The sequence below is a fragment of the Polypterus senegalus genome, chromosome 8 (assembly GCF_016835505.1).
Source record: "Polypterus senegalus isolate Bchr_013 chromosome 8, ASM1683550v1, whole genome shotgun sequence".
NCBI lineage: Eukaryota > Metazoa > Chordata > Cladistia > Polypteriformes > Polypteridae > Polypterus > Polypterus senegalus.
This window is the reverse complement of record NC_053161.1, coordinates 13,030,046-13,053,451: the sequence shown is the minus strand read 5'-3', so window position 1 is coordinate 13,053,451 and position 23,406 is coordinate 13,030,046. Positions and strand designations below refer to the sequence as shown.

At 36.6% G+C, this 23,406-nt stretch overlaps 1 long non-coding RNA gene across 1 annotated transcript in view; it reads left to right on the top strand.

The window, feature by feature from the left end:
* LOC120533796 overlaps positions 1–23,406 on the top strand; it is a 328,218-nt gene that overhangs the window by 291,892 nt on the left and 12,920 nt on the right. Inside the window, exon 4 of the long non-coding RNA XR_005634622.1 lies at positions 4,715–4,787. This is a non-coding gene — a long non-coding RNA (uncharacterized LOC120533796). The remainder of the gene's footprint in view (positions 1–4,714; positions 4,788–23,406) is intronic.

Here is a 23,406-nt window from a genome sequence, read left to right as displayed (position 1 = left end):
TTATTTTAATTTGGTGCAGGCCCAAAACATGTGACCCATTGAGACCAGAGCTCGATCATTTGCAGGTTGAATCTTGCCCTGGAAACATTTTGAATAATTCTAAACGAGATAGATGTGCTTGATAAAAGATTTTAAGTTAATTAATTGATTGCTTTGTGCATATGGAGCTCAAGTGAATTCTGTGCATTGGTACTTCCCACTCCTTTTTTGAAATGTTGAGTAAAAGATCCTTTTCTCACTGTACTCTGGGATTTATGAAAGGGAGGGACTTTAGAATTTTTTTTATATATTACAGAAATGCTGTCTGAGTCCTCAAGACTGATCAATATTTCTTCCGGAAGAGAAGTAGGTGGGAGGTGAGGAAAATTGGGCAGGTTTTGTTTAGCAAAGTTTCTATGTGCTTGTCTAACAGTTTTGCTGTGGGTGCACATATGCAAAGCTTTGGGAAAGATATCAACAAAGAATACTTGGAAAGATCCAGTCATGTTTTCTCAATGGCTCATCTATTTTCCTATAAGATTCCTAACCATGCAAAGCTGTCTTCTTCCAGGATTGTCTAAGTGATGCCATCATCTTTTCCTGCTTCCAAAAGCACATGTGTGGAACAAGCAAGATTACGAATGCCAACAGTAGTGCAATCAATCAGTAGACTATTGTCACTCTGACAGAACAATTGTTAGATAGACTTGTATGACTCCATGCCAAGGTGGACTGTTGCTTTTATTGCCAGTTCTAACCAATGTTCCCTCTAAGGAGTAGCATATAGTGAGCAAAAAACATTGTTTATGAGCGACATTTTGTTTAAGCCAAAAATTTATGAGTACCAATTTTCACGTAGCGATTCTGGGGTTTATTTCAGAGCTTTGGACTCACGCGCTCAGCTTAAAGGGAACATTGGTTCTAACCCAAACGTATGACCCCGATGTCTGGTTTCAGTCTTGACCAATGAGTAGTTTCCTTGCTCTCATTGTCATTCTCTCTTAATTTTCTCTTTCTAACATTACTAAATGCCATTAAATATTACTTTATCTTAATTTGTGTGCTTCTTTATTTTTTGTTTGGACTTTTTAGTATTACAATACTTAAAGCAAATATGAAAAAATACAGTTTAAGGTATTAAAGAAACATGACTATGTTTTAATATGCTTAACATATAAAAATGCCTACTACTGGTCTTCTCTTTGAATGCTCATGCCACTAGCTGATGTGTTTCTGATCTGAAGATTTGAATTAGCAAATTCTATTAAGAATGAGTTAGTCTTCTCTTCTTACATTTTCTTCATCCACTCTGCTTTCTCATTGGATTTTGACTCCAACCACTGTGGTCCCTCCATGCACACTAAACCAACATTGCCAGTCTGCCTCCACAACTAAGTCTATATTTTCCTCTATGGATACTCTTGGGCGTTCTTTTGTAATTTAGCATTTTCTTTATAAAGTAATGTTTCTGTAGGATTTTGTCAATTTTAGACAGCAAGAGTTAGAAAAATGTTTCTCAGGTTCCTCATTGCACCCTTCAGGTATTCTGTTTTTGCTGACAAAGTATTATCACAGATTTGGTCATTCTTCATTCCTTTAACTTCTTTTACTTGTACTGCAATATGCAAAACTCTGTGAGAATTTCTGAAGTCCAGATGCTTGATTATTGAACAAGATTATCATTATTTGTTCTCTTGATGAAGTAAAGAAAGTACTTTATTTGTCCAAAGGGGGATATTTTGTTGTTAACAGAAACTCAAGAAATATAACAAACAACAACTCCTTGGTCAGCACTCATGGACAGCCTTTACTGATCAACGGAGGTGAACTTATCATATACATTATAAATTACATTCTTGTTTAGTTTTCATAGTCTTTTGTCTGCTTTTCCAAACTGGTTAGTGCTGCTGCCTCATCAATCAATCAATCAATCAACATTTATTTATATAGCACATATACATACAAAAAAATGTAGCTCAAAGTGCTTTACAAAATGAATAGAGAAATAGAAGACACAATAAAAGATAAACATAAGTCACCATTAATTAACATAGAATAAGAGTAAGGTCCGATGGCCAGGGTGGACAGAAAAAACAAAAAAAACTCCAAAGGCTGGAGAAAAAAATAAAATCTGTAGGGGTTCCAGACCAAGAGACCACCCAGTCCCCTCATGGGTCTAGCATTCTGAGTTCACATACTGCAGATAATGGTTTTACATTTTCTATGTAGCTACAAGGTATCCCAGTGTTCCGGTTATACCCTAAATATTTTTTTCTTTCACTGGTCACTCCAAAATGGACGAGGGAGGATAAGTGTACTTTGCTGCCGTATATTGCTTCCCCATCCAGGGTTGGTTCCTGCCTTGTGTCTGTTGCCATCCAGACAGAATTCCACTCGTGAGCAACATGTGGATTAAGTAATTTCAAGAATAATGTTATTCATTTGCAAGGACTGCTGTGACATATCCTCCATTATGTACAGAGGTGTTAAACATTGTATATCATTGAAAACCCATATAAGAGACTTTATTTATTTATTTCAGTTTCTTTAGGAGTGGAACCTGACATTTTAAAATTTGTTTTTCAGGCCTCAAAGAAATGTACTAAATACACAATTTCTTATCATTTTACAATAAAGCTGATAAACATGTTCAATTTGTAAATACACCTTTATATGTAGGTAAAACCACTTACAAGAATTTTGACTCGAGGATTTCCTTGGAAGTCCTGAATCCTAATTTAGCTGTCAACACAATGATATAAATTTTTTATGGCTATACTGTAAAATTATATAAATGTTCATTTACTTACAGTAAGTTTATGTATAAGAATTAATTCATTATTGTTTCAAATCCACAATTTCATGTCAATTTGCTTTAAAAGATTAGATTTATTTGTACATTGGGGGATTGAGAAATATTATAAATATGGGTTTCTGGGATTTCTTCTTTGTTGCACATAAGGAAGTTTATCAAGCGGATCACAAGGAATTGGAAAGGAAGAAAGTGGCTTGGCAGTGGATCAGAAAGGTTTTTAACATACTGTATTTTCTGTGTTAAATATGGGCAAATATGCTCAGCACTCCTACTTTAGGATTATTCTGTAATGCTGTGGGAACCATTTGGATTTATTTGCATGAGTGAAGTTTAATGTACCAGCTACAAAGCAAAAGAAGTTTTTCAATTTCATTCCCCGAAACAAGGCCAACTAAATCTATTATATCTTAACTTTGTTTCCATAGTTGAAATGGCCCAGAATAGTGTGTTATAGATAAACTGCAATTAGAATGTTTTTTATAAATGTTAATTGCAGAGAATACTTTTTAAAGTTAAAAGAGATAACACAGTTTTAAGACTTAATGCATAATTATTTGTCACAGTGCAGTGTTTTATGATTTGAATGGCTTCATAAAAGAAACAATGGTGGATTTTCCAAACCCTGTTTAATATTTCATTAATGTATTTACTAGTCCAAATTAGGGTGGAAGGAAGCTGTAGCCTATTCTTGCAGTATCAGGTATAAGGCAGGAACCAACCCTAAATAGGGCAACAGTCTATTCATGCACACACGCATACAGTGTCTTTGAGTAGGAGGAAACCTGGAATTCTGCATGAAAAATGCTCATAGAAATCACAGAAGCATGCCAAATTTGTAAACTCAGTGACCATGCTGGGATCTGAGCACAGTTTCCTGCTACTTTGAGAACATAAGAAAAGGAAGAACTTAATAAGTTTCCAAATCAAAGGACACTCTGCACTTAATCATGAAAAGATACCAGGGACAACTAGCATTGCAGGCAGCAAATAGCCAATGCTGTGAATTTTGTGAGCTCTTTTTCAGCCATTTTGGTAAAATGTTTTCATTTTTACCTGTTATTTATATTAAATTTTATCTTGAAACATCTTCATGCCATTTTGTAGTTCTGTTTTATTCATTGGCATTGTCATCATAGCATGTCACATTTTGCTAGTGCTGCAGTGTGTGACATCATCACACTAATGTTGTAGAAGATAATATTGCACATTCATGCACATTGTACTTATGATGTGGTTTCAGTAACATGTCTTCTGAGCATAATGGCCCTTGATTAATATTTAATGAGTTTCTTGCACTAAATCCCTAAATCCCTAAATTCCTTTCATTGTTTGTTTCCTGCAGGTCAGCATTCTCTATCTTGTATTCATCAATAATTTTGCTTTTGCACATCTCTACATTAAATTGCATCCTCCAAGTGTTTGTCCAGTGGTTAAATAGTCCAGGTCTTATTCGGTTATTTTTGTACCTCTTCTGCATTTCCTGTCCTTTCGAATTTTAGTGTCACCTCCACTGATGACTATATCCCAAGTGAAACATTTTCATCTTATCTGTATTCTTTTGTCTCCAAATTTCTAACCTGGTTGAAGTCCAGTTTTGTTAGTGGCCTTGTATGTCAGAATCTTCTAGTCTCAAAATGAACATAATATGCATAAACATCTTAAATTGTCTGTAGAAGTCTAAGACAATAATGTTTGCAAGCATGTCTTTTGTCCATTACTTACCTGTTCAAAATGTCTAACAGATTTGTTGGGCAGGATCCTCCCCCTAATGATCTCCAAGCTTACTGTTATTTAAATTTTTTTTTCATAAAATAGGTTTTGTAATTTATTTCATATTAAAGATTCTGTAATTTTGCTTGGGATAAAAGTAAGTCTTATTTGTATGCAAGTACTAAAAATCGTTTGATCTCTTTTATGTAGATTGCAGTCACAGTGGATTCATTACAGTCACCAGGCACTCCTACTATTCGAAGTATTTTCCAGAATATGTTTAGTAAGTGTTTATAAATAGTACTTTTAATTTCTTTCAACACTGCCGGTAAAATCCCAACAGGCCTGGGGATTTTAGTGATCTTCAACAGACTGTGAGCCTGCTGCACATCTGACGTTGTGTTTTGTTTACACCTTCTCAAGGCATTCCACTTATTTCCTCTTTTATAAGTACATGAAACAAATATTTATTTAGGTCTTTGGCATATTTGCTGGTCATGTTAAGTGATCTCTCCTTGTGTATTTCTAAAGCTTCTTTTATTCATTTTTACATTTACTTCACTGGAGTAGCACTGGAAAATGTGTCTTCACATTTCACATTCAGTTTCTTGATTACTCTTACAAACATTTTTTTTATCTCTTGCTGTAGTTTTTAGATCAGAATTTTTCTTTTAGAATGATCTTTTCAGTTTTTTTTCTGCCATTTATTTAGTATGTGTATTATATTTGCTTCTGGAATATATTTATTTTGTGTCTGGTTCAGGATGTTTCCAAAGTGGCATCTACTTGTAGTTCTTTTTCCGATTCTGTTATTATTCTAGATGATTCCTTATACCCATAAGGTCTGCTTTCTACAAATTATATGTCTGGTGTGCATCCGTCTGTTTTCAAAAGTGTTAATCACTTTGATTTAGATGATCAGTAACTTCTGCTTTTTATCTATATAGGTGTCACCTCATGTTGAGCTTAAAACAAACAGGGTGAGGAATCAGTCATTTGCCATGAGCACTATTTCAGTTTCTTCTTTTGCTTTTCCAAGTGGATCTTCCTAATCAATGTTTGGAAAGTGAAACTGCCCCAAGATCACCACATCTTTTTTTGTTACATGTTGCTCATATTTCATTAAGTAATATGCTGCTTTTAGAAATGTCAACATTTATTGTGGCACGCAAAGTGACTCCAGCTTTTGTTGCACACAGAATCCTTGTCTTTTGCAGAATGAATTTCCAAATCTAGCCCTTGTTCTGTTAAATTCTCTTTTTCCCCGGACATACCTGCTGTCTTGATGTTGCTATAGTTGTTTGTTGTCGAAATTCCTTTTTTAAGTAACTTTATCTTCTGCTTTAGTGGTCATCTGATTCCATTGATAATCTCTCTGAGCATCTGGATTTCCTGGCCCAGCAGTCCAAGGTTTCCACTGTTCTATTTCTTCTCATTGTTAATTCATTTGGGCCACACTTCTGTCATCATAACTGAGGTGGAAATTGGTTACTATATTCAACTCTCTCGTTATGAATTTGATACTCTTATGCTACATTAGTGATTACTGGCTGCTGTTTACTTCTAGTTGTTTTCTTCCTTCTGCTTAAGAATATTTGAAAATAAATAATGTTCACTAATGACTTGTACCATAAACACTATTACTTTGTGCAAAACATGCATTTTGCAGAACTGAATGCAGGAAATTTAGATATTAACGATGATTAAGGGGTTAAAACTTTGCTTTCTTCTCTCAGCATGTTTACCAACTTTTAAGGAGAGGCCTTCTCTTTGCCTCTTTGAAGCTTTTTCATTTTTTTCAATGCTATATGAAGGGTGTAAGTTGTTCGTGTCATTATTAAGTATTGTACATCTCTGTTTTCCCTTTTATAATGATAAACATATAATTTTTTCGGATTACACTAATATAATAATTCACGGTCCTTCATTTATGTTTATCCTTGCATTTTATTCACTACTAAACTTTGATTTCCATCACAATGTTGCCTTCTATTTGATTACTATGATAGAGTGTCATATTCTAAACATTCTAATGCTTCTTTTATATGTGCTGGGTTCTCGCTCTGAATCAGGGATTTTTTTGGTGAAATCATTGGGATTACTGATATTTTGTGTGTGTGAGAGTGTGCGCATGTGTGTGTGTGTGTGTGTGTTTGTTTATGTTTGTGGATTATGGCTGTCAGATATCTTTTTCTGTTGTAGTTCTGTCCAGTCTGGAAGATCACTTGGTCCTTGCAGTTTTTAATTTCCCTTTAATTTCTGTTTTGTTTTCTTCTGCATTTATATGGTCATTTAGATCCATCAGGTTGGGAAAGATGATTCATAACTTCTCCCAACCACTACTTTTTTCTATATTCTAGTCATTTTAGCCATAACAATGTTTTCTCTTGTGCATTCTTTTAGTATGATAGAGCACTGCTTATGTGAAAATTAGCTTGGTAATAAATTGACAAGCTAAGCATGGTTAGCTTGTGAAAAGGCTGCTACATTTCATTTTCAAATACCTGCCCACAGCTTGAACATTTGTAAATGTACATCTCATCACTGTCATGTCACATCATCTGCTATCAGCAGGATCTTGCATTCTTGAAATAGAGCTCTAGTTTACATCTCCGTCATCCTTATCTCACTGCTATCTATGCTGCAGCCTCAACATAAAAGTAAACTAGGTGATCTTTGCTACACATTGCATTGTCTGGTCTTAACTAACATTTCACTCCTCATAAGTGTCATTATGCACCATTCCATTTTGGTTACTAAGGTTGTTCCATCATCACTCCATAGATCCCCTTTTTGAGTAGCTTTATATAATTTGTCAGTGATAGTTTTCCTCTGAATCATTGGCACCTTCATAAGATGTAGCCGGAGTTGAGAAGCTGCTGGGAGTGGAGGATTGTTGAATAGTGATTATTGATTTATTGTTAATTGTGGCGTGTGTGGTGCTTTGTGCACTATATTTAAGAAAATATTAAATATTATACTTGGTGCTTTTTACAAGTGTGTCTTGGACGTCTGTCTGCTGGGCTGCAATAGCGCCTTTAGCGTCCACAGCTGTCATTAATTTCTTCAAAGCCTTTTTCTCTTAGATACTTTGTGTTTCAGAATTTGCTGTTCTATGTTTAGCACCCTTGGCCACTTAATTCTTTTATACGTGTTCACAGTGTCTGCTGATCAAAACCAAGACGTCTTCTTGGGCTAACTTTTCACCTTTTTCTCTTCTTATATTTGCTGGTGACTACCAATTCCACATACTGACATCAGCAACTTGGCTTCTACCTGACACATTTTTGCTTCTGGGCACTTCATAATTTTCTGGATGTGGCTGACATTTTTGATGCATTATCTGTGAATGTCGATTCCTTTCAAGGAAATGAGCTACTATGACAAAAAATTGTGATAATTGTCAGTGCTCCATTTTAATTTCCTCTGACACTCCTATCATGTGACTTATGATCTCTTAGAGGAGACATGGTGGGAATTTTAAATGTCAATGAAAAGATGAAAATGTAAGTCTTCTGTCAAGCCTATTCTGTAACCGGGAATCTGTCCTACCTTTTTTAAATGCCAATACATCAGAACCAAAAATAGTTGAAGAATCAGTGCTGAGGTCTAGCAAACACAGAATCTGAATTGAATACACATACCACAGCAAAAGACTTTGTTTACCCATAATCTGATCTATGATTTCACGCATCATGTATAATGTGTTGGTTACCACATTGCAGCACCCATAATAAAATAGGTTAGTGTCAGATAAATGCAGAAGAATTTATAAATTCCAGAAATCAAAACAAATGATTTGAAGAACTACTGAAATGAATTAAGTTACACACAAAACCCCAAACTAAACTGCAATAAGGAAAGAAAAAAAATAAAGGATGGTCAATCATACTGTTGCTAGGCAACTGAGCAGAGTCTGGAGCAAACAAAGTGTTAAAGGAAAGGTTTTCACCTAATGCCATACCTTTTCAACATGTATGTACAAGGTCAGCATGACATGTAATAAGAAGTTACTCAGAGTCGCAAGTCTGAATGCTGCCCTTACTCCATTGTTTGTAGTTTTTTATACAGGGGTATATTTCTACTTAAAAAAAAGTTTAAATTTCATATTTGAAAAATGTATCATATGTTGTATATACAGTTTTTAGCTTACACAAATCTATTAATTGAAAATAAAAACTAATCAGCACTTCAGTTTTTTCTTCGTGATCAGAACCAAAAATGATATTTCATTTGTTGTCATTTTTTTTGTCATTATCACTGAAATATTGTCCAAGTAGTACTTCAGAGGGTATAGTAACACAGTCTGTTCCAACTGTGCTTTAAGATGGACAGAGGGTTGTGAAGTAATCAACAGATGTTGGGACAGCTGTGCAAATTGTTTGCTTCAACTTGCAAGGCTTAATTTACTTTAATTGCTACAGAACATATGTAGGTTGTAACCAATTAGCTGTTCAATGATGAAGGCTCATTTGTAATACAGTGGAACCTCTAGATACGATCACCTCTGTATACGAGAAATTCAAGATAAGAGGAAAGTATGAGCGAAAAATTCGGATCTAAATACGAGCATTGGCTTGTGTAACGAGCCATGAGCCAGGCTGTTGTTATGCGTGATGCGTTTCCCGATCCGCCTCGACTTGGGGATTCACCCAAGCTGACGCTGCCAGCCTCTCAGCTTACTCAGTGTTCCTTGTTCTCCCGTAGCGTGAGGATCTATGCGCTTGTGCGCTTGTGATTTCATTGTTTCGCTGTAGCTGTTCGCTGTATAAGCGTATCCAAAAATATCGCGGAAATGCAGACGGAGAATAGGAGACGATTGCCCTCAAGAGGAGGGAGAGAGAGAGAGAGAGATGCGTGCGCGTGTGAGCGAGCGAGATAAGGAGAGAGAGAGAGATGCGTGCACAAGCGAGAGAGATAAGGAGAGAGAGATGCGCACGAGAGAGAAGAACCACCAGCTCAGTTATGCTCACATGACGCTCAGCAAAGTGTATCCATACTACTTGTATTGCAAGACATGGCTCATTTTATCGTCAAAATTAATTAAAAAATTTAGCTCGTCTTGCAAAACACTCGTAAACCAAGTTACTTGTAAACCGAGGTTCCACTTGTATATATTATTTATCAGTGTTATTTGTTAGGAAAATTGATTTTTATGTTGATATTTTTGGGGTGGAACGGATTAACTGGATTTCCATTATTTTCAATGGGGAAGTTTGTTCTAGATACGAGAAATTCGCTATACAAGCTCAGTGCTGGAACAAATTAAACTCGTATCTCGAGGTTCCACTGTATTCTGAAATTTCCTTTTGTTTCAGTTATTGCTAAAATAAAGTTTAAATTTAAACCTCTGACAATTTACTGCTTACCTTTTCACCTTTTTACGTCATTCATTGTGATTCATCTGATTAAATTAGAAGAAAAACTGAGGTGTTGTAAAACTTACGACCAGTAGTATAAAACATTTGCACATGTTGTTTTTATGCTGTCTGTTTTTCAATATCTACTCCATATCTGGTTATGGATTTACTGGATGCTTGTTAATAACTTTTGAATATAAACCATTTGGTACAGTAGTACTGTATAGTTTCACAGGTCTGACCATCTTACTACTACCTACAACCCGGTTATTGACACCAGCAGCACTCTATTATCTAAATCAGATGTTCTTATGTGTGTGTTGGGTATGGTAGAAAAAAATAAAAAAATAACAATTGAATGACAAATTTTAGGTAATATAGAAGTTGGCCACCTTTGCAGTTGTAACCAAACAATGTCCTCTGGTGCACCACTGTTGCCCCTCTGATGTGCCTTCTGCAAATGAATACCAACTTCTGGCGAGAGTGAGACTTATATTCTGAGTGAGGCAGAAGAGCCGTGACTTTCGGTAGTAGTGTGGAGGCAGTTAGCTTGCTAGTCATAGGCTGAGTGTTATCTCACGCTCTAGTGTGGTATTACCTCTAACAAAAGTCAGAATATGGTAAAGATTCTGTAATTTCTTCCATGCACTTCTTACCCTGCTAGTCAATTTGTGCCTGCACCTCTGTCTGCATACATGCCACTGTAGAACTTCAGCTTTCTCAAAAACAGCTCTGTTTTAGATTTCTAAATTTTCACTTAATACAACAGCATTTTGTTCCCCTTCACACACTGTCACTGCAAAGGCAGCCAGCAGACCATCCTTCTCACCAAAATAGCTTTTATGCATCAACTTATACAAATAATTGTCAACAAAATCAATTAAAACCTTGCCATGTTCACCAGAATTTTGCCTGTACACATTAGATGTTCTGTACATTAGTTGAAAAATATTCTTGACCTTCTTTTTTTTTAAGTTCCTTTCATCGCAAGCTGTATTTAATCATTTAAATGTAGCCAACTGTGTCTTTTAAGCTTGTTATGTATATTTCACATACATGATTTTTTTGGCAAACCCATCTAAGGGTGGAACTACTGTTACCTCCTAGTATTAGGAATTTGCAGTAGGCAGCAAAAATCGTCCAAACACCACATTAAAATGGTTTTCCAGCTAAGTAAGTCCTACTGTTGAATCTGCCAGAAAAAACTTAGCAGTTAATGGTTCGAAACCTGTCTTATCTTGGCCATCAGCACAACAAAAGTTATTATTATGTCAAAAACAACTTTGTCCAATGATTGTTGTTTAAACAGTGCCTACAAAAGTGCCAGTTATGATTAAACTTACAGAACAGGGGCAGAATACAAGTTTTAAAAACTGAGACAGGACACATTTTTCAAGATGTCATAGTATTTTTTTCTCTCTTAATCTTCATTGTCCTTTCAGTTAATTATTACAGAGTTGTATTTCACTATTTATTGAGTATTCTCAATATTTTAAAAAATCTATAAATTCAAGGATTTTAAAAATGAACTCCAGCTTTTCATGACCCAGCACAGGGTAAGAGAGTTAAGAAAATGGCTGGATGGATTACATAAGCCTTACCATAATGTAAAACGTGGGCATTGTCAAAGGTTGCGCTAGGGGTGTCTTAAAGTCACAGACTTACAGTGCAACTAATCAAAAATACTTAGAAGTTCTCCTTAATTCGTCTTTCTTTATACTGTTCAAACTTCCACAATAGTATTATGAAATTATTCAATTACATATTTCACAAAAATTTGTACCTTCAAATGCCTAAATCATAAAAATAGTCAACACTGATTTATAATTGCCAATGAATCATCTTACACGGGTAGCCATTTAAAGGGTCATGTGCCGTTATACTATGACTAAAGTCACTTGTTAAATAAGTTCAACTTGATTGTATCCAATTTTATTTTCAAATAAAATAAACAATTAAAAAATAAATAAATATAGTATATGTGCTCTGATTATCAACCTAAAGTGTTTGCTTTATCCTGTATAGTTAGGCTGACCCTTCAATATTACTACCACTCCTAGTTGTTTTTTGGTATTGATGAATAAGCCCTAATGAAAGTGGCATGGGCCTCTAACCTATGAATGTCTCTTACCATTTAATACATTCTACAGTACTAATACCTTGCATAATGGATGCTGCTGGACTAGTTTTCCCTTAAATATCTGCCGTTATTATAAAGTCATTTCTGTGTTAACCAGCATAGCTTAAATAGATCCTGGTTTTGGACTCTTCGACTTGAAGCATCAGCCTTCCTAAGGAATATTTTGCCCAAGTAGATCTCCTGTCAGAAAATCAGAAAACAGCAAAACATAGCATTATCAAATCTGTTTAATTCATTTCAAGGTTAGAGGGTGGCTGTCCTGACAGCACTGGATGAAAGACATGAAACAGCCTTGGACACGGTGTCAGTGTATCACAGCACCACTCCCACACTGGGACAGTTTAATACTATAGGTATTTCTTAGGATATTATTATTATTATTATTATTGCAGAAAAATTATTGCAGGAAGGAAAATGGCAGAAACTGGAGTATTGGTATCTAGTAGTGTAAAACACTGCAATCCTCTGTTTGATAGATAGATAGATAAAAAGGCACTATATCATAGATAGAAGGATTGAATGAATGAACAAACTTTATTTCTCCCTAGAGGGAAATTTGGCTTTTTACAGAGGCTCTTTAAATAAGTACATACATAAATAGGTAGATAAAAAGTAAATATTGTGATGGATGTCCGGCAAGTGTTGCCGGCCCTCACCCCCAGGCCGCCAGGAGGCGCTCTCCTGACAGCATGGACGTGCCCTGAGTTCCAGCAGGGCCTCATGGACTTTGTAGTTTTTATACACAGCCCTGCTGGATACCTTGGGGACCACAAGGAGTTGCTGTAGCGAGGCTTGTAGACTCATATGTGCCCTATAACTTGGAAGTGCGTCCTGGTCACGTGAACGGGAGGAATGACATACTTCCAGGTTGAAGAAAAGAGAAGTTTTTACCTGACCCGGAAGTGATAGAAAGTCACATGGACTGAGGGACAAACACTTCTGGGTCAAGGACTATAAAGGACTGTGGGAAATCCCAGACGGATGAGCTGAGTTGGGAGGCAGGGTGGCTAAGCGTCTGGGAGTGGAGGATTGGTTATTTGAGTATTGTTTGTTTATTTGAGAATTGTGGAGAGGAGCGTGCTTTGCGCACATTATTATTATAATAAATAATAATTGGACTTTTTATCTGGTGTCTGACGTGTGGTCTGAGGGTACAGGGGTGCGAGGAAACCCTAAATCTGTCACAATATATACACACAGTATGATCTGAACACACACCAGAATGACTGATAACCAATAAAGTAAAAATAAAGAAAACCTCCAGCTTAGCAGTGCCAGTCAGAATGAGGCATTATACAGGCATATTGCTGTTTGTTTTAAGGTTTATGCTGTTATGTCTGTTTCACTTCATTCTGCTTTGGATAAGCCAGTTCAATAAAAGATGGATAATATAATGTATATGCTGCATGTGCCATATACAGCTCTTAATTTCTTATTATACTGTATGACAACAATGTTGATTTAAAACCCACCTCCTTGCAAACATTCTTAATCCATTTTGGATGAGGAGTTTCTGATTTTGTCCTAGCACCACTGAGATAGGCTCCAGCCCAGGATGAGATGCCAATCCATCACAGTAGAGAGGCCATTTTTGTGTTGCCCGTTAACTTATGCTGTGCCTTTCTGGGCTGTGGGAGAAGACCAGAGTACCTGAAGAAAGGCCATATTGGTATAGTGTAATGTATAATGTGCCATGCAGATTACACCAGTGCTTTCAATCCTAATGTAATTTTCAAATATGGAAATTAATTACGTGACAAAATAAGAAAATAAGACAAAAGTTGGGTTTTTGTTTTGTTTTTAATTATATTTAAAACTTGGCTTACTTAAAAAAACCAACTGTGTGCTGTGCCTATACCAAGAACCACCTATGGAGTGAGAGGCAGTCCATTACAGAAGCACACTTCCACCCACTCATATTTAAACAGAAGTACCCATTAACCAAACCTGCATATAGGGTTGTCCAGATCTAATTATGCAATTTTCATTACGCTATAACTTATAAAGTTTATTACATAGAAAATCGGCCAAAAAATCCTGGACCATCAAGAAGTGTACGAACTGACGACATGAAGAATCGTCTTCGTGCTGAACTGGAATCATCCCCGCATAAATCAAAGTCATCCAGACAATCTGGATCTGCATAATTAGATCTGGACCACCCTGTAGATCTGAGATAGCAGCTGATGCTGGAGGAAAGCCCATGCAGAAATGTGTAAATTATGTAAATGCCACACAATAATTGAGAATTGATCCATTGTTGTTGAAATTGCAGGGCTAGTGATTATGCCACTTTGCTGCCAGCAGTGGTTAAAATGAGGAATGAAATATTAATGCCCCAATGAATTGTTTGAAATAGAGCCTTATCCAGAATTGGTTCCTGCCTGGCACCTGATTTGATGGGGGTGAGTTTCAGCCCCCATAAACATGAATTGGACTGCAGAGGTTTGACATTAGTTAATACAAGAATTACATGAAAAGCAATTAATAATAAATCAACATACACTATGTAGGAAAATATTTTTTATAAATTTATATTGGTGCTGTCTTTATAACAAAATGCAAGTCTGTTCATCTTCAAGACTTTTCAAGCCTTGACTAAAAAAAAGTTTATTTTAAGCTAAAAGTGGTGCTGTGTTCTGAGCATTCATGTTTCTGTTTCATACCAATTTCCTTTCAGCCTAGTGTCTGAATGAACATGTGATTTCATTTTGTAATGTAAGCAAATGAAAAGAGCAATATTTTAACCAAAGACAAAATTTAAAGCAAAACACAGCAGCAATTTTAGCCTTTTTTAAGAAAACTAAACTTGAGGCTCAGCACCGTCCAAAACAGACAGATGTTTGTTCTTAAATATGCTGCCAAGATTATACTTTTTGTTCTATTTACAAATCAGTTTTGGGATTTTGTTTTCCTTCTTGAAGCAGCAGTAGATTATAGAGCTAATGTTAGAAACTAACAGAAGCAGCACATTTTCATGCCCTAATTTTATTTAGTTGGATTTTGCAATTTTTTTTTTTTTTTTTGTGGGAACTGGATTTGAATGCTTATACGTATCTTAGTTATAAATAACAGCACATCAAGCAAAAGCACATTACAAGTGCCTGAGTCATAAAGTTTTAAAGGAAAATATATTGCTTTTCCTACTTTTTTGCTTTTTTTAATATTATGATGCTATGAAAAATTATATTATATTGGACCTTTCTCAATTCCTAGAAAAAAAAAATAGCCCATGCAGGAGATGTTTAATGTACACCCACCCAGTCTGAGAGAGCCTGCTGCCACAGACTTGAAGTCTTCACTTTCAATGACTTTAATTTCTGATTGAAATCTTGCTTGCACCTTGACAAGTGTGGTAGAGCTGCAACGGAACAAGTCTTAAGATCATGTAGGCCCTTGTCGACCACTCCATGTTCAATAAAATGTGTGCAACTTAGCACTCTTCTGGATACGTGAGATGTAGCACTGTTTTACTTGTCCCATGTTAGCCATATCTAAAACTTCAATATTTATTTGCACAGTGGTATTTTTGGCAAGAAAATACTGGTGAGGCCGTCCATGACTTTTTCCTTATACATGTTAACATTAGGTTTCCTAATCAATATTCTACGTTACACTTTTGCTAATGAGTAGTGACACATGCAGGTTCACACACCTTTAACGTCATAAAAAGTAAATCAAACAATGAAACTCTGCTTGCTCATCTGTCTTGATTGGCTTCAGATTATTGTGACATTGTTATCATCTCAGGAAATAACAGCAGTATAGATTGAAATAGTATGTCAACAGAGTCTCTCAACCACCCACTGCTTAGCAAAGCCTATGGGCCCTGAACTGCATAAATTGAAGCATCAACACTTCAAGTTTAGAATCAAGCAGCTTTGAAGAAAAATGGAAAAGCTTGAATAGCTCTGAAATAACATGTGGACTGTACTCCCTGCTCTGCTGAGACACAAGATTCTGCAGTAGCAGTGCTAACCACTGTGTGGCCGGGTGCTTTCTGAACAGTATGAGGCTAGCAGACAATTGAAGAAAACTATTTTGTGCTTACCCAATCTTTCTACACAAGGACTCTTCTTTAAAATAGGAGCATCACACTGCTAGTTTTGTTTCTACAAAATGTAAAATGAGCATATAGGCTTCAGTGGTGGCTTTTTTGAATTTGGCACCTTCCAGCATTGAGCGAAGATGCTGCTCAACCAATTCTGATGAACATAATGTAATGTCTCGTGCTCAATGCATTACTGATATTGATCTGTTTTCCTATTTTTTTTTTTAGTTACTGTGCCTGCCTTTAAGGGAGCAAATCACACTCGACGTTTCATACCTATTCACTGTCTTGCACTGCATAGTCTTAACTAGGAAAAACTCAAACTAGAAATGCAAATACTCAAATAATAAAAAAATGTAATGCCAGTATTAAGGAATTATTGTCTTCAGGCCCAGCTGCTGAACTAGAAAGTTCTAGATGCATGGCTGGGACACCAAGAGTGTGGAAGGACCAGGGGAGAGAGTATTTTTGGGACAGTATCTCCCCTGGGCTGACAGAGAGCAGCCCCCTTGGTTTCCAGCAGGGCCACAGGTCGTGAATATGGGAGATCAACACTGTTGGAACCCATGGCCACCGGCAGGTGGGCGCATGGACCTTTCCAGGGCCTTACTTGGCCATACTTCCCCCACAACCGAAAGTGTGGCCAGAAGAAGCTTGCTAGTTACCTGGGACCTCATGTATAAACGGTGCGTATTATTTTGTTGATTTTGTTTTTAAGGTGCTTGTTTTAAATTTCATGTGTTTTGTGGGTGGTCCACCAGGAACTGCCCTCTGTCCTATAAATCCAGAGGGTCTCCCACAATACCTGGTGGTTCATTTCAAATTTGCTAAGTCCTTCCAGATTCCCTGTAAAAGCGGCCAGTCCCCACCATTTGAAGGCCGCAGTTGGGAGGAAAAGGACAAAGCCTGAGGAGGAGTGGAGGGAGAAGGACTGGCGGCCGGAAGGAACTGTCTATTATGTTGTCAGGTGATTGGTGCACTGTATACACTGCATGGCCAATACAGCTAGACCCATGACCTGAAACAGGCTTACAAAATCCATCACAAAGAGAATTTCACATGCTACAAAAAGCAATGCTTTTGTGGTCAAGTAATTACGTTGAGCATATGATTAAAAATTTTTAAAAATGCTTAAGAAGATACATTTGAAGGTTGTTATAAACATTTCAATAATAAGTTAGAATTACTGAGGAAAGCTTATTATTTACAGTATTTTGCACTTCATCTGGTGGTGAAGTAGCCCCACTAGTGCATAATGAATGCCACTGATCATCAAGAATGATTACATTTCAAAAGAAAAATATATATTGGCTGACTAGAAAATCACACCAAACTTCTGCCTTCTGATTATGAAAGGGTTTGTTGTTGATAATATAAAAGTCTTCTTTGGCTTGATTGCTAGTGTTCTGGGAATTCACATAGCTGATAAGATGGAACCAACATTTTGCATGCCTTGAAATTTGTATTGAGTCCCTTACCTTCACTTTCCATTGTCCTTTCACAGTAGTGTTCACATTGAAATACTTTCCCAAGGAATAAATTGTGAATCACTGAAATAATTTAATGCTTAATAGGTGTACTTTATAATGCAGTTGTCGTAAACCAAGAGTCCCAAACCACGTAAATCCAAAAACACTTCCAGAAATCCCCACAAGAAGGGGGATATTAGCATCAAAAACCAGCAAATAATAAAGGGAAACACAGTCTTAAAAATTAAAAAATGGATTTTTTCACAAAACTGCTAGTAAGACGCTCCGTAGGAGCACAAAAGGCAAAAAGGAGTTGCCAGTAACACCAAAGGCAGTCTAAAGCAAAAATCTAGAAATCTAATAAATCAAAGAAACACAACAAAGACAAATAAACTCACCACACCTTAGCAAATTTGAAATGAACCACCAGGTATTGTGGGAGACCCTCTGGATTTATAGGACAGAGGGCAGTTCCTGGTGGACCACCCACAAAACACATGAAATTTAAAACAAGCACCTTAAAAACAAAATCAACAAAATAATCCACAAAGTCAACAACAGTAACATTGACATAATCAACATAAATCAAACAATCAAAAATGAACAAAAGAGACATAAAATGTGAATTTGGACCCCTAGCCAGGAGAGGAACACTAGCAGAGACATGGCAGCAATTTAAAAATAACTTTTCCACAAACACACGTCGTTTTGATCACCTCGTGCACGTTTTAGGATTCTTTTCTATGCTCTGTTAAATTGCTGCAACAGGCTACAATGTCTAGATAAGTCATGGCCTGCTGTTTTGTGTCTAATACAGACATCTTCTCTTTACTTCTTGATAAAGGTGGAATAATATTTGATTAAGTGTGAATAAAGCACATCTTTTTCAGTAGTATGCAGTCACAGACTTTTTTTACAAGATTTCAGGGATTTCAAGTTAAGGGCCGTCGTAATATACTTCTGGAAACACCAGTGGTGTGGTTTGACATCTCCAGTGACTGAATCAGACCAGTCTGCCACTGGTTGTGATATAATTTTGTCTTTAGTCATGGCTGTGGGATCATGTGTGAGTAGGAACTGAGAACCAATGAACGCTATCCCAGAAGCGCAATGCATACAAAGCAGTTGCAAGGAAATAGAAAAGTGCATGTTTTGGACTCCACATACAGAACAGGGGCTCACCTGTCGGATGTCTCTTGTTTGTTTTACCTGACAGAATTCAGAGAAAAAAGGCATAGATTGCAGCTGAAGTCATCACACGTGAAAGACATTTATTGTTGGAATGTGGTGAATTGGCAATATTTTGGAAATTTGAAACTGTACTGAAAAGTCACTACAGACTAATTTGTCTTCTTCTGGAATTCCTAGCCATGTAATTATGACATCCTCATGGTGACAAGATCTAGCAACTGCATTCATTAATTCTGATCTCCCCTTTGACTACAAGTTATCTAAAGTGCGTTCAGCTTAATGCATTTGCAAAGTGTAGACTTGCTCATACAATTCACTCTACAGTAAGTGCCACACATTGTCTGTCATTATTCTTTGTTTTCACCTTTTGGTATTCAATTTTTCAAATTTTTATACAGACTAAATTAATATTTTAAGTTATTGTTTTGTTATTGTTATTTTTATTTTTATCATGATAACAGCACTCTGAATCATTTTCTAACTAATTTTTCCTCACAGGCACTTTCATTTTATGCTGATTATGCAGTTGTTATGTAAGATGATGGTGGGGTAAGACTTGTCACTACTGGTTGCATGAGGTGGTACCTGCAGCAGATTCAGGTTGCACAGGTAATCCAGATCCTCCAGGATGGCACATTCATATGTGCATTTACAAGAAGGTTTGCTGTGCCTCCCAGCACAGTCACAAGAACATGGAGGAGATAGCAGGAGCTAAGCAGTTAGATGAGGATTTATGGACAGGGCCATAGAAGGGCATTAACCCTGCAGCAGGACTGGTATCTGCTCCTTTGTGTGAGGAGGAACAGGAGGAGCACTGTCAGATCCCTACAAAATGTCCTCCAGCTGGCAAATGGTATGCTTGCTTCTGACCAAACTGTCAGAAACAGACTCCATGAGAGTGGTATGAGGACCTGATGTCATCTAGTTGGGACCTGTGCTAATAGCCCATCACCATACAGCTTGACTGGCATTCACCAGAGAATATTACAACTGGCAGGTCTGCAATTGGTGCCCTATTCTGTTTATAGATGAGAGAGGTTTACACAGAGCACATGTGACAGATGTGAAAGAGTCTGGGGGTGCTGTGCCTACAACATCATCCAGTATGACCAGTTTGGTGGTAGGTCAGTGATGGTCTGAGGAGCCATATCCTTGGAGGGTTGCATAGACCTCCATGTGCTAGGCAACGGTACTTTGACTGCTGTTAGGTACCAGGGTGAAATCCTCAGAGTCATTGTCGGACCTTTTGCTGTTGCAGTGGGTCCTGGGTTCCTCCTGGTACAGGACAATGCCTGGCCTCATGTGGCCAGAATGTAGACAGTTCTTGATGAATTACACAGTATTGCTCTGTCACACATGTGTGAGTAGAAGGACATTGTATTGACCAAGCAAATGTAATTCCACGCCAGGCCAGGGTGTGGCGGGGTGCACTAAACCTTCTCCTGTTATCTCTACAGACCAGCCGCAGGAAAACCTGTCTGACTCAACATTGAAGACGTTACTTCCGGTTTTTGTGGTGCACAGGATGATGTCACTTCCGGTTCCGGCATCTAGACTAACATCAGAAGAAGGTCATTTCCGGTTCCCCCACATCATTTCCGCTTTGATCACTTAAAACCCCCATCTTGACAAACCTTCAGCAGTTCATGTCTGGACTCCAACCAAGACACTTGTCTAAAAAATCAATTCATTGCTGCTAGGGATAATATACTGGTGGCTGCTCCAAACCTTTTTAAGTGTGTTGAGTCTGATCTTTTTACAACTCAGATTCCTCTTGAATATGTCGTTCATCAAGATCCGATGTGTGATTTACGTGTTCCCTTAATTTTTTTGAGTAGTGTATATCCATTGTAAAAGCAAAGGCACAACACAGATAAATGTTTGGGGCACCAGCCGATGATCCCCGTATATTGGCAGGAAATCAAACAAAAGATTGAAAATTGAAAAAGAATTGGAATGTCTTTCCAGAGGCAAGTATATTAATAAGACTCTGTGCTCTGTGGTAGTTGTAGCCATTAAAAAGGTTTCTGCCCAGAAAGGGTGGGGTTTTTTGCAGAAGCAGGCATGCCTTCACTAGTCATCGAGTCTTTGAACCTCTGGTCTGCAAAAGAAATAGGAGAAGATGTGAATGACAGCACAACCTCTGCACTCAAGGTGTAATTGCAATCCATACACAAGCTCTGAGAATGCCTTATACTCATGCATGACATCAAATAGAGTACAAGAGAGACACAATAAGCAGATAAAAATTTGTGGTCCTCTCTGTTTAATTATAGTGATATAAAATGGCTGTATACATTATAAGGCAAAACACCCCACAAAACAGCATAGGATACACAGAGATGGATTTCAGTGTTCATGCTGGTCACATGATGAGGAGTTTCTATTGATGACTATCTTTATGAAATTTGTTCAGAAGAAATGGATTCTGAATGGACCGGAGGTCACGTCATTCATCTTTGGACAGGACTTTGTCGCTTCTGGGAATGTAAATGAAATCTGTTTTTGTACACAGTTCAACACTTTCTACAGTCCCCCAGTGACCCAATAAATAGGTCCTTATAGGCCACTCTAAATGCCCACGTATAGTGGGTTATATTTTGATAATAAAAGATTAAAACTAAATTATATAAAAGAAGCCAAAAGGAGTATTCATTTTGTGGTGACGTAATATTATTTGTTGACTTTTGAGTAGCGATTTTTTCTCAGATGGTCCCATACTGTGTTATATATCCATCTGTAGTTTTTAAAGAGCTATTCTAGTAAAAGTGAAAAGAACAGTGACATTCAAATTCACATTATGTAATAAAATAATTTATATTTTGGCAAATATTGTGTTAAATTTTAAGTAAATATCACTTTCACCAAACACACATATTCTGAAAGAAAATTTTCCTGAATTACATCAAATAAAAATAAGCTGGACAAAATAAGGTTTAATTTTAATTTCATGTTTTCTATTGAGGATTGTTATAGTGATTTTCAGGATATTAACTCAATAGGAAGCTTTCAGCCATTAATTACTGTCTATTTTAAAAAAGCAAAAAGTTTCACAAAAAAAAAGTTTGCTTATAAAGGAAACAGTTTACCTGTCAACATCATCCAGCAGTCACTAAACACTGCTATGTTACTTACTGATGAGATGTCCAAAATGCTGTGTGTTCATCTCTGCTTTAAATTCCAGCTACTGAACACATGCTTTATGAATTGAAGCATTTGAAGTAGCATGTGATATATGCATACTTGTTATTTATGTAATATATTTGCTGACTGTATGAGAATAGTCACTGGTCTTATTTAATTCTCTCTAAAAGTTATATCTCTTTTAACTGAATACTTCTGACCACTCCATGGCCCATGATTGCAAGTGCTGGATGTTTTATGTGAATTCCTGCAGGTCCTGCATTCACAATGACTGTTACAATGAAATATTTGAAAGTCATTCTGATATTTTTCTGCCAGTTCCTTAGTTTAAATTATTCTTAACAATCCTATAACAAGAATATCCAACTGGATATTATGTAACTTGTCTCAACAGAACAGACAATATATGCTTCAAAAAGGGTATAATGACCCATAAAATTAGAACCACGATTTCAGTTATGCATTTCATTTCCTGATCTAAATAGTGTTATATGGACCACCACACGGCACATATTATATCAGAATCACTTTATTGCTAGCATGTGAAACACGCCAGAATTTACTTTGATTAGGTGCAAAAGCATGGAACACAAGGCATCACCAACTTAAGACAACACAATTTCAATCCACCATTAACCTGACACTGTGCAAACAACAATACAACTGCAAGGAGCAAAAACATTTACAACATTTACTTCTTAGAAAAAGTCAACTAGTTACATTTTCATGTACTTCAATACAGAAAATGTCAATGAGATCATACCCAACACTGGCTAAAAGCTTGTTCTTATTCTCAAGAGAAGCCTCAGACCTTTACACTAAACACACAAATCATGTGCACCCAAATAAACATCCCCTTTACTGAGTCTACTGACATTTCACTTTATAATAATCATTTTAGAAGCACCCTGCTGGAATTCCCAAATTCAGCATTATCTTATACTAGCAAAATACCCGCGCTCCGCATCGGAGAAGTAGTGTGTTAAAGAAGCAATGAAAAAGAAAAGGAAACATTTTGAAATTAACGTAACATGATTGTCAATGTAATTGTTTTGTCACTGTTGTGAGTGATGAGTATTGCTGTCATATATATTTACACACACACACAAACATATATATATATATACATATCTATACATATACACATATATATACACACACACACATATATACATACATATATATCTACATATATACATATACATACACACATACATACACATATATACACACACAGCTATTTCGTATCAGTGCAATACGCTGCTTGTTAAAACGGATGACTCCCGCTCTTACGTGCAAGTCTGCGTGGATATTATGAACTATCGTATTTGTTCAAGTTCTATTTAAATTTTAAATAGAAGGAATTTTTATTTAGTCGACAGAAATATCTTTGGTAGGAATGGTAAAAACAGACAGGAATATTATTCGTGAATAAATCAACTCAAACCTTAAACAACTTATAATATTTTGCTCTCCATAAAAATATATCCTGTCTAAATTATACAAGTTAGAAATACAGTAAACGTTAAAAGAACAAACATTCAAAT